At 41.8% G+C, this 17989-nt stretch overlaps 2 protein-coding genes and 1 long non-coding RNA gene across 5 annotated transcripts in view; 2 read left to right on the forward strand and 1 right to left on the reverse strand.

The window, feature by feature from the left end:
* The window catches only part of LOC134845631 (metal transporter nramp1 homolog), a 505909-nt gene that overhangs the window by 332872 nt on the left and 155048 nt on the right, over positions 1-17989 (reverse strand). The gene's annotated exons all lie outside the window — the stretch shown is intronic.
* Positions 1-17989, forward strand: part of LOC134845635 (dynein regulatory complex protein 8-like) — a 302647-nt gene that overhangs the window by 251500 nt on the left and 33158 nt on the right. The gene's annotated exons all lie outside the window — the stretch shown is intronic.
* LOC134846422 (uncharacterized) lies at positions 9063-17840 on the forward strand. The gene is made up of 2 exons (XR_010162802.1): positions 9063-9537; positions 17219-17840. It is a non-coding gene; the product is annotated as an uncharacterized LOC134846422 (long non-coding RNA).

A 17989-nucleotide genomic window follows, 5' to 3' on the forward strand; every position in this document is an offset into this window, starting at 1 on the left:
AGTCGTCAGTATCGTAGGATCCGAGTAGATCCTCGCCTCTTGCAAAATGCAGCTCACATTCTCCGGCAAAATTGTCATTTTCCTCGACTCAGATTTAGAAACATCAACTCCGCAAATCATCAAAGTGGCGGTGTGTATTTTTCTTACCTCCAACTCTTCCAGGAAAACCAACATCTGAGACATCGCCGCTCCTGAGAAACTCAAGACACCCACTTGCCAGTGTGCTCGTAATATTGTGAGAAACCTGACCAGGTTGTCTCCTATTATCAAGTGAACCGGGTCCTCAGGTTTTCTTGGATTCGTCAGCTAATCTACCAAGGCCGCTTCATTCAAGGCCGCTCTCTTTTCGCACATTCTGCTCGTCCAGTCCTCCTTGTGGTGTCCGTAGTACTTTGCATTGACGCTTTTCTTGTGCTTTGACATAATTGCACCCCTCACCGGTTGATTTTTCCGGGTGCACCGCCCCCTTCCGATGCGGGGCTTTCGGGGAATCTCAAATGCAGTTCTTTGAGACGAGAAGTTCCGGCGCTAATCTGGCTGCCTCCAGTAAAACTGGGCAGCAGGCCAGGTAGTGCCACTTCTACTGCCAGTGGCTTGATTCGACTCAACTCTGGATCTCTTAAGGTCGGCGTGGGTTCCGGAGGGGTCCACGTCTCTGGAATCTCGCTCATCTGCTCCTGAGTTTCCGGATCGAAATTAAAGCGACCAATCGCCCTATGTGTCTGCTCCGCCTCCATATTCGATTCCGGCCTTGATCTAGCCATCAGAGGTTCACTCGGAGTCCTCACCTTTCGCTCCTTGCTATTTTCACCCTCTTGTTTCCACCTCTGCATTTGATCGAGTTCCAACTTTAGCTGGTCGCGGGTTGCCGTTGTCTCTTGTATCTTTCAGGTCTGCTCTAGCTCGTCTCTTAACAGGTCCCTTTCTAGGGTAGCTTGGTCCCTATCCCGAGTGGCTGGGTCCCGTTCGCTTTGGGTCTTTTCGAATTGCCTTCTTTATCTGCCGCTGTCCGGATATGCCGCTTCCTTTTGTTGAGACTCAATCATCGACGTAGGTTTGCTGCTCATCGGAACCCCTATTCTCGTAGTTGGCCTGGTAGAGACAGGAAAGTCGCCAGCACCATTTTCAGTGTTTTTGCTCAAGCCAAGAATTCTTGCCTTGTCAAATCCTCTCAAGACCCCGTCGGTGCTCCATGACAGTCATCTTGTTCGCTCTTGATGTGATATTCAATTGATAATCCATTGGACGTATAGCCCACCATCAGCAGCGCTTCCATTGCTGACTCCCTCCCTTCTCCTTGCAATTTCAGCTGCAAGATGGCATTCAACATCACCACCATCCTCTCGTCCAACTGGGAATATTCCTAATCCCTCAGACGCCTGTACAATTTGTCAAGCGTGGGCTTCTTTAGTGCCGCAGGCATCAATTTCCAGAAGCGATCGTGCTTGGTTTGAAAAATGCAGAATGCTCAAGAGAGTAGCGAACCAGAATAGCACTCAAGAACTTCCGAAACAGAATACCACTCAAGAATTAGCAAGAAGGGTACCATTCAAGAATTTCCGAACCAGATTACCACTCAATAATGTCCGCTTTAATACCTCGGGACATTCCAGCGTGAACCACTAGATCTCCTCTGATTATCTTGCCTGTTAAATTTGATCGTTTTAGTTTGATTCCTTTCGATGATTAATCAAATTCATTCTGAAAACAAAACTGCGTTTTAGACTTATCCATTTCCTACCACTGGCTTAATCCCATTCACAAACTTCCGAAAATTATACGAACAGATTTGATAAAAAGATCTTTTCGTCAATCAGTCTGTTAGTCGCTCAAATGAGCGAAGCATCATTTTTGAGTTCACCATTGCAAACATTTAATCAAATAAGAATTAATGCAGTCCCTGTTATATTTTAGCGCAGTGTTCCAACCCCCCTCAACTCAAGACCCTTGTGCCAACTCAAGACTCAAGCAATGCTCAGGTAATTTTTCCTGTGCAGGTGTACTGTTATCTCTGTTTCTGTGAAGGGTACGTGCAAGATAGCATACAGCTCCCGGGGATTCAATTTGCTTCTTTTCGGATCGTAAATTGATATCGAGACATCTTTTGTTTCTCTTTCGACCAAAAAATCTCTTAGTCGCGTTAAGGCCATACCTTATGTTCAGGATCTACCGCATACTTCTCACTCGTGTTTTTCACCATAAAGCACAAGTATTTAGCTGGCACCTGCGATACAGATGGTGGGATTGCCGCTAGGGCTTCCAATCTCGGTCTCTGTCTGAACAGGAACTCCACATTTTGATGTTCTCTTATGAAACTCGCCTCTAGCCTGGTTTTGAAGCTAATGTCCGCTGTTATGCATATCGCATTGGTCCTGTCTGACAAGATGAAGTCGCTGTCTTTAACAAAATATTCTCCGAGTATTCGTTCGGTTTTTCAAACTTGGTTTGGATTTTTTTCTCCAATAGTGGGTTCAACTTACTCTTCTTTTGCATGCAGTCCACTGGTTTCTCTTGTCTCCCTCAGCTTCCTTAGTCCAAATATTTTGATGTGGGTAAGTCCTACCCCACTCCACCGACTAAAAAATTTATCGACGTTCCCGTCGATGGTGGTGAATCTTGGTTAATTGATGTTATGACAAGTGGTCGCTCCGTTGCTATCCTTTCAAACGAGGATTTCTTTTCGTAACATTTCCAGCTTTAGATAGGTTGACTTGTTGCCTGCTGATTCCCTCATCTTCACCTTCTGGTAGGCCATATATTCACTCTACAATTTTCAATTTTGTCTGTTCTCTCATTTCCATTTCGCACAGCTCCAGATTCATCTCTGGCTCACTGTGATTCTTTTGCCAGAATAATTCATCATCATCAACAATATGCCATTCTTAGTTGGGGTTAAGCCACCTACGCTCGCCATCTCTGCCTCAAACTCGTCGGACTTTGTTTTGTCGATCAAGAAGTTGTATCTCATTCCTTTTGTGTCTCATGTCGGTTTTTTTATGTCCGCTTCATCTTGTCTCGATGGTCATGGGCTTGTCTGGGTCTACCGACTCCGGCATCTCATTCTGCTCCGGTTCTTAAGGTGCTAGGGATTTTAGCAGACAGGTTTTTTTTGCAGACAGCAATTATAAAGTGTGATAGCTAACTTCAAACGGGGCATTGGCGATTAGCGACCGCTTACTCCGCTACGCTTCAATTCAACACGAAAGTTATTGCACGTAAGTTTTTGTTTTGCGGCTAATTTAGACCCTTGTGTTTTTGAAGTTGGTAGTTTTGTTGACAAATTGTGAGATAATTGACTTAATTGGAGAAGCTTGACCCCAGACTGCGCGTCTTTTCGAGTCTGCCAATCAATGATCCATCACTTAATTACGGTTGTCTGCTTTTAGACTTATTTTTCACTTTTTATGCTGTTAGATTTGTCTGCTAAACGATCGGTCACCCTTTCCGGACATAGTCATACAATATCAAACTAGTTATTAATTTGATCACAACAATTGGGCTGAGTAGAACTTCATCCTTCTGTTAATTGTGTTTTTTTTTGGAAAACTTGAAAATTTCAGTTTCAGACAATCAGTCCATAGGCTATATTTTCTTGTCAAATGGAGCAATCTCTTTTAAATAACTTAACGCAAACCAACTATGCAACCAACAATTTTGTATCTTGTAGGATATAATAAGCCCTTATTTTTCTTCTAGATAGTTATGAATGTTGAAAGCTTTATATACTCTCCCTTCCCAGCTGCTGTTTTAGGAAATCTCTTTTACCCGTACAGGCTCATAAAAATGAATTTAATGCTGGGTAACGAATTGGCTCCTGTTAGGTTGCTTGATGGAACTGGCTATTGCATAATACCCAGTTTTTGGGAAAATATGCAATTTGTAACCAGAAAACGGCCTTTTTATTCATTATGGGATGGTTATATGCCCACGGTCTTAGCTGATGTAACATATTTGTTCACTTACAGTTTTTCTTCAAATTTTCTGTTCAACCGAAAGCGACATAAAGCCGAGTACTTCAAGGCGGCTGAGTCAAATCGTCTAGCATATGAAGAGTGTATTCTGAGCTTAATCTGCAATACCATCACAATTCCACTGCGAGTGATATCATGGCGGTCCATGGCCCAGCTCTGTGGTCCCGAATGTTTTGATTACCGGTTAGCATGCGTAATGCAAAATTGATTAATTTAGACACCATCGAATTATCGAACCCCAGAATACAAAATTGATTATTTGGGAAAAGGTCAAATAATGTTTACTCTTGCGATTAGGAAGGGTATTGTAACCGGGTACTAGACTTCTTTCCCGATAACAACTTTGTTCATAGGACTCATCTCCAGGTGGTATCTTGCTTCGTATCGAAGTTGAATTTCTTAGCTTCTTCGGCACACTTGGAACGCATACGAATGGAAGTGCAAAGGTTCTGGGTTTGAATCTGAACAGGACCTGTTTTTTTTTTGCAACCGTGAAATATCGTGTTCAAAAAAAATTGTCGGCCTAATTTTTGTCTTGCTGTTGTTGTTGTTGTAGCTACACTAATTTCGGTTCCGAGCTTCCAATTGAATTGGAGAGATTGATTCTTTTTGAGGGACAGAGAGCGTTAAGGATATTTCGTTGGTCGTCTTGTATAATATACTGTTTGTCTTCTTATGTTTTGTCGACATCTTGGTTTGAAAGCTTCTCTACCACTCGTAATTGCGCTGGTGTCTCCACCGTACTTCTGGACAGGCCCGCGCGTTGTTTTGGTTGTTCCGCAATCATGCCCAGACTCCCCAGCTCGTTCAGTGGTTTATAGTTGATCGTGCCAAGGATCGACCTCCTCGGAACACCTGTCAGCTCCGATGTCTCCAAGGTTCTTTCTCGACAAAATTGCGCTTCTTGCGCCATCAGCCAGTCTACGCAATAATGGCTGCTTGGGTCCGCATGAGGAAATTTCTCGAGCTCAAGAATTTCCATTAACTCTCGCCAGCAGACCAAATCCTTCGGGGACAGTTATTTAGGTATCTGGTCTTGCTCGTGCCTTCCGGGGCCTCTCTCGTGGATCTCTATCTTCCACTACGACTGACGACATCACCGAGCTTTGTGGTGTAGAAGAGTCTCCAGTAAATATCCGTTTCTAGTTTCAAGTAAATCCGACTCTAGATTGTTGATGTGCTTCTGGAGAACTTTGTTCAACCATTCCACGCCTTTAATACGATCAAATTGGATGCCATCGGAGGAACATCCGACCGATAGGGGTTCCTCCATCATATGAGCAACATCAAGCAACCTCAGCGGCAGATTACAGCTCCTCTAGATCTCGCGTATTACTCCATTGATGTGACGCATCCTCTCGTTCATGCTCACTCGATTATCGTCCTCCATCATGTGGTATGGCACCGTGAAAGTCGTCAGTATCGTAGGATCCGAGTAGATCCTCGCCTCTTGCAAAATGCAGCTCACATTCTCCGGCAAAATTGTCATTTTCCTCGACTCAGATTTAGAAACATCAACTCCGCAAATCATCAAAGTGGCGGTGTGTATTTTTCTTACCTCCAACTCTTCCAGGAAAACCAACATCTGAGACATCGCCGCTCCTGAGAAACTCAAGACACCCACTTGCCAGTGTGCTCGTAATATTGTGAGAAACCTGACCAGGTTGTCTCCTATTATCAAGTGAACCGGGTCCTCAGGTTTTCTTGGATTCGTCAGCTAATCTACCAAGGCCGCTTCATTCAAGGCCGCTCTCTTTTCGCACATTCTGCTCGTCCAGTCCTCCTTGTGGTGTCCGTAGTACTTTGCATTGACGCTTTTCTTGTGCTTTGACATAATTGCACCCCTCACCGGTTGATTTTTCCGGGTGCACCGCCCCCTTCCGATGCGGGGCTTTCGGGGAATCTCAAATGCAGTTCTTTGAGACGAGAAGTTCCGGCGCTAATCTGGCTGCCTCCAGTAAAACTGGGCAGCAGGCCAGGTAGTGCCACTTCTACTGCCAGTGGCTTGATTCGACTCAACTCTGGATCTCTTAAGGTCGGCGTGGGTTCCGGAGGGGTCCACGTCTCTGGAATCTCGCTCATCTGCTCCTGAGTTTCCGGATCGAAATTAAAGCGACCAATCGCCCTATGTGTCTGCTCCGCCTCCATATTCGATTCCGGCCTTGATCTAGCCATCAGAGGTTCACTCGGAGTCCTCACCTTTCGCTCCTTGCTATTTTCACCCTCTTGTTTCCACCTCTGCATTTGATCGAGTTCCAACTTTAGCTGGTCGCGGGTTGCCGTTGTCTCTTGTATCTTTCAGGTCTGCTCTAGCTCGTCTCTTAACAGGTCCCTTTCTAGGGTAGCTTGGTCCCTATCCCGAGTGGCTGGGTCCCGTTCGCTTTGGGTCTTTTCGAATTGCCTTCTTTATCTGCCGCTGTCCGGATATGCCGCTTCCTTTTGTTGAGACTCAATCATCGACGTAGGTTTGCTGCTCATCGGAACCCCTATTCTCGTAGTTGGCCTGGTAGAGACAGGAAAGTCGCCAGCACCATTTTCAGTGTTTTTGCTCAAGCCAAGAATTCTTGCCTTGTCAAATCCTCTCAAGACCCCGTCGGTGCTCCATGACAGTCATCTTGTTCGCTCTTGATGTGATATTCAATTGATAATCCATTGGACGTATAGCCCACCATCAGCAGCGCTTCGATTGCTGACTCCCTCCCTTCTCCTTGCAATTTCAGCTGCAAGATGGCATTCAACATCACCACCATCCTCTCGTCCAACTGGGAATATTCCTAATCCCTCAGACGCCTGTACAATTTGTCAAGCGTGGGCTTCTTTAGTGCCGCAGGCATCAATTTCCAGAAGCGATCGTGCTTGGTTTGAAAAATGCAGAATGCTCAAGAGAGTAGCGAACCAGAATAGCACTCAAGAACTTCCGAAACAGAATACCACTCAAGAATTAGCAAGAAGGGTACCATTCAAGAATTTCCGAACCAGATTACCACTCAATAATGTCCGCTTTAATACCTCGGGACATTCCAGCGTGAACCACTAGATCTCCTCTGATTATCTTGCCTGTTAACTTTGATCGTTTTAGTTTGATTCCTTTCGATGATTAATCAAATTCATTCTGAAAACAAAACTGCGTTTTAGACTTATCCATTTCCTACCACTGGCTTAATCCCATTCACAAACTTCCGAAAATTATACGAACAGATTTGATAAAAAGATCTTTTCGTCAATCAGTCTGTTAGTCGCTCAAATGAGCGAAGCATCATTTTTGAGTTCACCATTGCAAACATTTAATCAAATAAGAATTAATGCAGTCCCTGTTATATTTTAGCGCAGTGTTCCAACCCCCCTCAACTCAAGACCCTTGTGCCAACTCAAGACTCAAGCAATGCTCAGGTAATTTTTCCTGTGCAGGTGTACTGTTATCTCTGTTTCTGTGAAGGGTACGTGCAAGATAGCATACAGCTCCCGGGGATTCAATTTGCTTCTTTTCGGATCGTAAATTGATATCGAGACATCTTTTGTTTCTCTTTCGACCAAAAAATCTCTTAGTCGCGTTAAGGCCATACCTTATGTTCAGGATCTACCGCATACTTCTCACTCGTGTTTTTCACCATAAAGCACAAGTATTTAGCTGGCACCTGCGATACAGATGGTGGGATTGCCGCTAGGGCTTCCAATCTCGGTCTCTGTCTGAACAGGAACTCCACATTTTGATGTTCTCTTATGAAACTCGCCTCTAGCCTGGTTTTGAAGCTAATGTCCGCTGTTATGCATATCGCATTGGTCCTGTCTGACAAGATGAAGTCGCTGTCTTTAACAAAATATTCTCCGAGTATTCGTTCGGTTTTTCAAACTTGGTTTGGATTTTTTTCTCCAATAGTGGGTTCAACTTACTCTTCTTTTGCATGCAGTCCACTGGTTTCTCTTGTCTCCCTCAGCTTCCTTAGTCCAAATATTTTGATGTGGGTAAGTCCTACCCCACTCCACCGACTAAAAAATTTATCGACGTTCCCGTCGATGGTGGTGAATCTTGGTTAATTGATGTTATGACAAGTGGTCGCTCCGTTGCTATCCTTTCAAACGAGGATTTCTTTTCGTAACATTTCCAGCTTTAGATAGGTTGACTTGTTGCCTGCTGATTCCCTCATCTTCACCTTCTGGTAGGCCATATATTCACTCTACAATTTTCAATTTTGTCTGTTCTCTCATTTCCATTTCGCACAGCTCCAGATTCATCTCTGGCTCACTGTGATTCTTTTGCCAGAATAATTCATCATCATCAACAATATGCCATTCTTAGTTGGGGTTAAGCCACCTACGCTCGCCATCTCTGCCTCAAACTCGTCGGACTTTGTTTTGTCGATCAAGAAGTTGTATCTCATTCCTTTTGTGTCTCATGTCGGTTTTTTTATGTCCGCTTCATCTTGTCTCGATGGTCATGGGCTTGTCTGGGTCTACCGACTCCGGCATCTCATTCTGCTCCGGTTCTTAAGGTGCTAGGGATTTTAGCAGACAGGTTTTTTTTGCAGACAGCAATTATAAAGTGTGATAGCTAACTTCAAACGGGGCATTGGCGATTAGCGACCGCTTACTCCGCTACGCTTCAATTCAACACGAAAGTTATTGCACGTAAGTTTTTGTTTTGCGGCTAATTTAGACCCTTGTGTTTTTGAAGTTGATAGTTTTGTTGACAAATTGTGAGATAATTGACTTAATTGGAGAAGCTTGACCCCAGACTGCGCGTCTTTTCGAGTCTGCCAATCAATGATCCATCACTTAATTACGGTTGTCTGCTTTTAGACTTATTTTTCACTTTTTATGCTGTTAGATTTGTCTGCTAAACGATCGGTCACCCTTTCCGGACATAGTCATACAATATCAAACTAGTTATTAATTTGATCACAACAATTGGGCTGAGTAGAACTTCATCCTTCTGTTAATTGTGTTTTTTTTTTGGAAAACTTGAAAATTTCAGTTTCAGACAATCAGTCCATAGGCTATATTTTCTTGTCAAATGGAGCAATCTCTTTTAAATAACTTAACGCAAACCAACTATGCAACCAACAATTTTGTATCTTGTAGGATATAATAAGCCCTTATTTTTCTTCTAGATAGTTATGAATGTTGAAAGCTTTATATACTCTCCCTTCCCAGCTGCTGTTTTAGGAAATCTCTTTTACCCGTACAGGCTCATAAAAATGAATTTAATGCTGGGTAACGAATTGGCTCCTGTTAGGTTGCTTGATGGAACTGGCTATTGCATAATACCCAGTTTTTGGGAAAATATGCAATTTGTAACCAGAAAACGGCCTTTTTATTCATTATGGGATGGTTATATGCCCACGGTCTTAGCTGATGTAACATATTTGTTCACTTACAGTTTTTCTTCAAATTTTCTGTTCAACCGAAAGCGACATAAAGCCGAGTACTTCAAGGCGGCTGAGTCAAATCGTCTAGCATATGAAGAGTGTATTCTGAGCTTAATCTGCAATACCATCACAATTCCACTGCGAGTGATATCATGGCGGTCCATGGCCCAGCTCTGTGGTCCCGAATGTTTTGATTACCGGTTAGCATGCGTAATGCAAAATTGATTAATTTAGACACCATCGAATTATCGAACCCCAGAATACAAAATTGATTATTTGGGAAAAGGTCAAATAATGTTTACTCTTGCGATTAGGAAGGGTATTGTAACCGGGTACTAGACTTCTTTCCCGATAACAACTTTGTTCATAGGACTCATCTCCAGGTGGTATCTTGCTTCGTATCGAAGTTGAATTTCTTAGCTTCTTCGGCACACTTGGAACGCATACGAATGGAAGTGCAAAGGTTCTGGGTTTGAATCTGAACAGGACCTGTTTTTTTTTTGCAACCGTGAAATATCGTGTTCAAAAAAAATTGTCGGCCTAATTTTTGTCTTGCTGTTGTTGTTGTTGTAGCTACACTAATTTCGGTTCCGAGCTTCCAATTGAATTGGAGAGATTGATTCTTTTTGAGGGACAGAGAGCGTTAAGGATATTTCGTTGGTCGTCTTGTATAATATACTGTTTGTCTTCTTATGTTTTGTCGACATCTTGGAATCACTTTGTTTCCTGTGCGCAGTTTTCATTGTAGTTGCTTTCATCTATCCATTATATATTTAAATGCGGGCTTCACTATCTCGCCATGTTTAAGCTTTTTCAGCGTATTATTTTTGCATGTTTAAGCTATATCGTATATTGCAATGGTTAAGATTTTTTTTTTCGATTTTCCAGTTTGATTTTAGTGGTTATTTTATATATTTAAATGCGGGCTTCACTATCTCGCCATGTTCAAGCTTTTTCAACGTTTTACTTTTGCATGTTTAAGCTATATCGTATATTGCAATGGTTAAGATTTTTTTTCTTCTATTTTTCAGTTTGATTTTAGTGGTTATTTCACCTTGTTTAAAATAAGCAGCCCATTATTGGGATGCTGTCCGGATTCACCAAGGGGTTGCGAATTTGGCCTCCAATTTTGAATGGCCAATTTTTTTTTTAGTTAACGAGATAAGACGTTTTTTGTGATTTTTTTCAAAAATTTTTAGGAAACTCAAATTAATTATTTTTCAAAATTTGAAATTCCCAACCCTGTAGTTAGGTGCTGTCAGGGTACTCCAAGGAGTTGCAAATCTTGCCTCCAAATGTGACTGTTCAATCCTTGTAGTTTTCGAGATATGACGTTTTTTGTGATTTTTTCAAAAATATTCAGACACCTTAAATTAATTTTTTTTCGCAAAAGCTGAACTTCCCAACCCTGTATTTGGGTTCTGCCAGAGTACTCTCAAGAATTCCGAATCTTACCTCCAAATATGACTGTTCAAAACATTGTAGTTTTCGAGATATCACGTTTTTTGTGATTTTTTCAAAAAAATTTCAGAAAAGTTATAGTTTTGTTTTTCGCAAAAGCTGAAATTCCCAACCCTGTAGTTGGGTTCTGCCAGAGTACTCTCAAGGATTCCGAATCTCGCCTCCAAATATGACTGCTCAATTCTTTGTAGTTTTCGAGATTAATTTTTTTTTTCAAAGTTCCTGTGGTTGGGTGCTGTCAGGGTACTCTAAGGTGTTGCAAATCTTGCCTCCAAATATGACTGTTCAAATCCTTGTAGTTTTCGAGATGTGACGTTTTTTATGATTTTTCTTTAAAAAATTTCAGAAAATTTATGTATTTTTTTTCGTAATTTGAAATTCCCAACTTTGTAGTTCAGTGCTCTCAGGGCAATCTCAGGAATTACAAATCTTGCCACATGCGACTACTCAAATACGACTGCTCAATTGCTTTTAGTTTCCGAGATGTGACGTTTTTTTGATTTTTTTTTTCAAAATTTCTCCAAGAAATTATCTACAAAGAAATTCGCAAAATTTGAAACCACCAACTTGATGAAGACACAACCTTATTGTCAGCGTATACCCAATCGTGGCAAATCTTGCCTCTAAATGTGAATGCTCAAATTCATTTAGTTTCCGAGCTAAGACTTTTTTCATGATTTAATCAATTTTTGTCGGGAATCTTAAGTTTAAAAAAAAATCACTTAAATTGAAAGTCCCAACCGTATCGTAGGGTGCTATCAGGGGCTCTCAGTGGTTGCAAATCTGGCCTCCAAATTTCTCCAGAGGCCCATTAAGTTTTTATGGTTTTAAGATGACGCTTTTATGGTTTTTTCAAAATGGGAATTAAAAAAACTAAAAAGTAGGAAAATTACCAACCCTGTAGCAGATTTTTTCCAAAAAATGCGGTTTTTCACGAGCGGTTTAAAAAATTCGAAGCACCGGAGGTGCGTTAAATGCTAGTTGTTTTGATTTACTCCTGCAATGTCCTTCCTTTTTTGTTTCGCTGAAAAACTTCATGCGGCTCAAATAATTTCGGGTGACTTAATTTTGAGTCATTTCAAGTGACTTAATTTTGGGTCCTTTCAAGGAAAACACAATTTTAATGCTCCCGCCAGGATTGCACAAAGTCTTAGAATTTAACGTTCAAGCATTGATACTTGCTTTTCCTCACCTTAAAATCTGTTATATAATTAAATCAGTCTGCCTATCACCCTGTGTTTGAGCGGTACCATATGTATCATGTTTCAGCTTCCAGAAAGGAACGAAAAACGAAATTTTGCACGGGTAAGCTGTATCGTATTTTGCAGTGCCTGAGAAATATTTCAGCGCAATTCAAGACAGGGCGAGAAGTGGCAAGGCAGAAGAGGGCAGCGCGTGGCAACTCAGGGCAGGACGAGGAAGGACAAGGCAGGGAAAGCAGGAGCAAGGCAGGGTAGGGGAGCGCAAGGCAGCGCGTGGTCAAACACGGCCTGGGTAGGGCGAAGTGGGGCAAGGCAGGACAGCGCGCGGAAGGGCAGTGGCAAGGCAGGCTGGAAAAGCACAAGGCAGGTCGAGGAGGGACGTGGCAGGGTAGGGGAGCGCAAGAAAAGGAGGGATAAGGCAGGGTAGGGCAACGCAGAGAGAATAGAGCATGGCGAAGTAGGACAGGGCAGCGGAAGGCAGGTCCAGAAGGGCAAATCAGCGTAAAGCCATGCAGCGAGGGACAAGACAGGGCGAAGAGGAAAAAGGCAGGACGAGGAGAGGAGGGGTAAAGCGAAGAAGTACAAGACAAGGTAGCGGAGCGCAGGGCTGAACGGCTAGCGGCAAGGTCTGTATGGCAGCGCAAATCAAGGCAGGGCGAAGAAGGGCAAGGCAAGGCAGACCATGGAAGGGCCGGTCCAGAAGTGGCAAGGTAGGGTAAAGAAGCGCAAGGCAGAGCAAAGAAGCGCAAGGCAGAGCAAAGCCCTGAAGGATATGGCTAGAAGGGGGAATGCTTGGTAGGGCGAGAAGGTGCAAGGCCTAGTAGTACAGCACAGGAGTGGGACCGAGCGATGAGGGGCAGGGCGTAAAAGCCAATTCATCAAGCCATCCATCTTGCTGTCCATCCAACCAATTATCTATTCAGGTACCCAGTCAGCCAGCCATCTACCCATTGATCCAGCAAAGTGTTCATTCATCCAGCCATCCAGCCAATAAACCATCCCTCAACCATAATCCATTCATCAGTTCTTGGAGCCGTCATTTCATTCATCTATCCGTCCATCCATCTAGCTAGCAATCCATCAAGCCATACATTCAATTTTTGAGCAATCCAGTCATCCGTTCTTACAGTCAGCCCTTCATCCAGTCATCTATCTATCAAGCCATGAGTCATCCTTCCATCCATTGTTTATCAATCCAAGCATCTATACATCCAAGCATTTTCATCTAACCATGCAACCAGCAATCCTTTAAGCCATGTTTCCATCTAGCCACCCATCCTCCATCCATGCAACAAGCTATACATCTATCTTTCCAGCCATCCATCTATTCAGCTACCCATTGCTCCAACTAGCCATCCATCCGATTATTCAGCAGTCCTGTCCATCCTTCCGTCCTGCCATTCATCGTTCCATACAGCCATCCCTCCATCTAGCGATCGATTCATACATTATCCAGCTATTCATCCATCTTTCAAGTCGTCCATCCAGCAGTCCATCCATTCATTCGGCCATTTCTTCATCCAGCCATCCATCCAAGGATCAGCCAACCTCCTATACATAGATCTAGCCAGCGCTCCCTTCGTCAATGAATCCATCGGCAATCAATCTAGCGATACATCCATCAGCTATCAATCCAGCGATACATCAGCGATCCATTCAATCGGCCAGCCATACTTTCAGCCATATGAATATGCGGATGCTGCAAACATCTAAGTTTGTCCCGGTTCACTTTGAGATAAATGCTGTCATTTTTCAGGCGCAGCTTTTGCTACATTGGGCTGCGAGTATAATTCTAAAATTTCAAAGTTTTTCATGAAACAATTTTGTTTTCGGTTCTACCGGAATTTTTCCAAAATTTGTCGGCGAATTGGACGCTCGATAGTGTTTTTGAATTTTCATTAAATGCCGTTGATTGCGTTTTCCGCAAAAAGAACATCATTCCAGACAACATGTTCTTTGTCTGTTTTGTTTTCAATTTTTTGTTGGTCATAGTGGCTTTCCTTTCCTGTCTAGCAGCATGCTATGCTTTTTAGGGTGATATTGCCAGTTCCGCTCAACCTCTGAGTCAAAATGTGGTTTTATTACCAGTTTCAGAGGTCGAGGGAACCAGGCTCCAATTGTTTAAGTTAGGAATGTAATGACCCAAGTGCTGAGGAGTACTCGAATGCGGAGCTAGTATGGAAACCGGGTGCAATGGTTGCGATGTCATGGATGGATGTGCTGGTCGGAGTGGCTGAGGGCTTGCATTGCTTTTGCTGCTCTTGACGGAATGAAAGTTGTTGCGGAATGGTGAGTGATAAGAAGTATCACAGATGTTGTCTTGAAGGTACTGTTGTTTTGTTACGTGTTGGGATGAGGAATGAGGTTTTTTCCTAAACAGTTGTGATAAGATGGACAGTTGCGGTAATTTGGAACTATAGACCAAATTCCTTACTAATATTTTTACTAATATTGTAGATTTATTGTCGATGGCGACATTTATCCAATCTTTCGTTGTACCCGGAGAAACCGGGTGCTGCTTGATGGCTGAACGGTTTTGTTAATAGCAAGATCGGTATCTGATTCGTCGTCTCAACACTCATTCAATCGTTTTAGCCTTTCAAGTGCCATTTCTGTTTCGCCGACTTAATTTTTCTTTCTTGATGCTTGAAGTAATCAAATTGGTTCTCTCGTTCAAATTCCTCGCGGATTAAGTTTTTCTGCTACTGATCGAAAAAGGCTTCGAAGGATAGGATTTGTCAACCGCATAATCTAATTTGAAGCAGATTTTGCAGCTCCTAGAAACTTCTTGGTGTTTTCGAACTTTTCATCTTGGCCGGAAGTGATTTGTTTTCAAGATCTCCGAGCGCTTTGCTGGAGTCAACACTCAAGTCAATGAGGCAGCTTAGTTCATATTTTTTCCTGTAGCCTTTTGCAGCGCTGCCTTACATAATTTTTCAGCTTTTACTGCTCTTTTTTTTATTGAAGATAAATCTTCGGTTCTGATTCGCTGCCTGTATTTTACAGCGATTATGGAGTTAAAATTTTACGGAGTAATTCTTAGATCGGCGCACAGACAATTCGGCCAAAGACAACTCAGCCAATATGAAATTCAGACAATTCAGCCAGAAATATACAGGCAATTCAGCCAAAGACAATTCAGCCAATTTGAAATTCAGAAAATTCAGCCAAAAGTATACAGACAATTCAGCCAGCTTTACAAAACGCTAGATTCGGAAGAAAAAAATTGGAATTGGAGTTATTACTCGGTTTAAGGTCGCCGGTGGGCGCGCTACGCGCGCGTCGCCGCTACGCGGCGATAACCGGCTCTAAATTTCATATAGAGTCCTACCCTCTGTTGGCAAGCTCGCAACACGTTGGCGCGGCTGCGGCTGTCACTATTATTGGCTGAATTGTCTGCAAAATTTTGGCTGAATTTTGAATCGGCTGAATTGTCTGGACGCGCTTAGATCATACCGTAAACTTAATAAGGAGCAAATCAAACTCAAAACGAATGCATTTTGGCGGTAAACGAATAATTATTTTACATGCTTACGAAATGCTTCTTCGTTTGATAAAAACAGGTTTGCGATAATAGATATTCGAAAATGGTTTAATAAAAACAGCTATTATGAAAGTCTATAGGATTTGCTTTTTTTGAGACGCTCTTTGGAAAATTTTATCTCCTTTTGCAAAAAGTTTAGTTTTTTTTCTCAAAAGCCTAATGATTTTCAAAAACAGGGTATCCGCCTTCATTCTTGTGTGCGTGCATTTTCACCTGGTCTCTTTTTGATTTCCCTTTTGTCTACACCCTTCGAAAGAGTCTGTGCGGGAAGTATTTGAACGTTATGTTTGATTTTGTTTTCTCAAAAATTAATCTACCAAATCTCAGATTTTGGTTTCAATCAATAGATAGGACTTGAAAAGCTTCCCTGCAGAAGCGGTTATGCCAGGATTTTTTACACAAAAAGTTATCGTCCCCGGAAAAGTCAATATTTTTGAGCATTTTTAATACAATTTATGAATATTATCAAAATTAACCTCTCATATCTGAAGTTTTGGGTTCAATCCAAAGAACGGGTTGTGGGAAGCTCTAATTTACTTTTTCGCAGTTTTAGTTTTTTTAAATTCAGTTCAATTTTTTTTTGTTAAAAGGGAGGTAAACTCCAATATTGAACACTGAAAGCATAAAAGTCACAAAGAACTTGATCGACTACTAATTACGAAAGTGGAATTTAATTTTCAGATTTCCCATTGGAATATAAATTTACCAATTTAAAAAGTTTTTTTTTGTAAGTTTTGTGACTTTACTCGAAGATTGCCGTGCCAATTCTCAGGTTAAGCGTTCAATCGAGAAAGCCGGTTTTGGGAACCTTCTCTACTTTACCTTCGAAGACTTGCTTTTAGCAGAAAAAAATTACGGATTTCGGAAATCCAAGTTTTTGAATTTTGACCGTTTTTTAGAAACTTTTTGAATTTTCTCAAAAACTACGCTACTAAATCTGAGATAAAAATTTCAATCGAAAGAAGTGGTTGCGAGAATTTTTCGTGCAGAAGCGACTACTCAATAAGTTTTTGTAAGAGATGTAAGGTTTTTGGGAAAGCAAAATTTTCTTTCTTCTCACTTGTTTTAGTAGAGAAAAAACTAAGGTTTTGCGTCAAAGTCCAATTTTTGAAAATAACTTTTTCGTCCCGCATCAGTATTACAAATTCTAAAAGTATCAAATAGTACCGCCAGCTCTAGCTGAGCTTTAGTTTTCCTTCATCTAGACATGCAAAAATTTTGGTTCAACTTGTTTTTCAACATTTTTTATTTTTTCGACATGCTTTTTTTATGATATTGCTGTATGTATCGCAAGTGGTGTGAAGCTCCGCTTCGCCTCTGTGTTTAAGTTCATTTTTTGTTTACAATTAGTGTTTACACTTCTTACACACACAATTTTTTTAAACTGGGAGGGGGCGGGAGGGGAGAAGCCGCGGTTTTTTCTATCGTTTTTTTGGCAAGAATTCTCTAAACTGATCAATAGAGAGCCTTCTTTTATATCAGTTTCCTATATTGTCACTATGAGCGCAATAATAATCGGCCAATCTGAAAAATTGCCCTTAATTAGCAAAATGACCTTTGATTGATGTACGGGAGGAGATAGTTCTCCTGGTCCTATTTACGCTTGCTAGCGTTAGTGTATTATAATCTTTCAGGCCAGCGTTGGTCATTTGTAAATCCCGTTGACTTGTTTAGGGTTAACATTCTGGGAGGACTGCGACACATTGCCAAAGTAGAGGGCTTGTCTGGTTTTTACAAAGGAGTAGTCCCGCTGATAATAACAGATCTTCTAAAAATTCTGCTCACTCGAGTTCTGTTTGAAGCTACTCTGAAATTCACCAAGAAGTACCGCGATTTGAGGAACAAGGACAGCAGTCGCAGGTCGAAAAGAGAAACAAGAAGTCTAAATCAGTTCGAGAACCTGTTTACCATTTTTGTCAGCTTCATGTTTCACCCCTTGTCCCTTGTGACTCTGCTGATGAATATGAATTGCAGTGAAGTGACACCATTTGTGAGGTACAGAAATGTGATGCACTGTCTCCGTCATTTATACTCCACTTCGTCTCTATATCGAGGATTTATGAATGTTTTCCCATTCTATATACCTGTCTAAGTCTGCCCCCTGAAAAGTACCAAATTCGTCCTAGATGCTTTTCCTTTTTTAAAAACCAGACAATATTTGCGGCCAAATCATTAAATTGGACGAATTGGTATCTACTAGGTCAGAAGATAAATATACAGATGGTGTTACATAGTTAGTTTTTCGTGAATTAAAGAATGAGTTTGATATAGAGTTAAGCATTTTGATCAAATTGAATTGAACTAAAATGAGAATTTAGCCCTCGGAGTTTAGTATTTACGAATTGGTTCTGCTGAGATTATTGTTTTTTCCTCGTTAACTGCTGAGTATTTAATCAAAGAGGCAAGCGGTCATGCCGCTTTGCGAGCTGGGTGAAAATTTACTCT

This window comes from Symsagittifera roscoffensis, chromosome 5 (assembly GCF_963678635.1).
Source record: "Symsagittifera roscoffensis chromosome 5, txSymRosc1.1, whole genome shotgun sequence".
Lineage (NCBI taxonomy): Eukaryota > Metazoa > Xenacoelomorpha > Acoela > Convolutidae > Symsagittifera > Symsagittifera roscoffensis.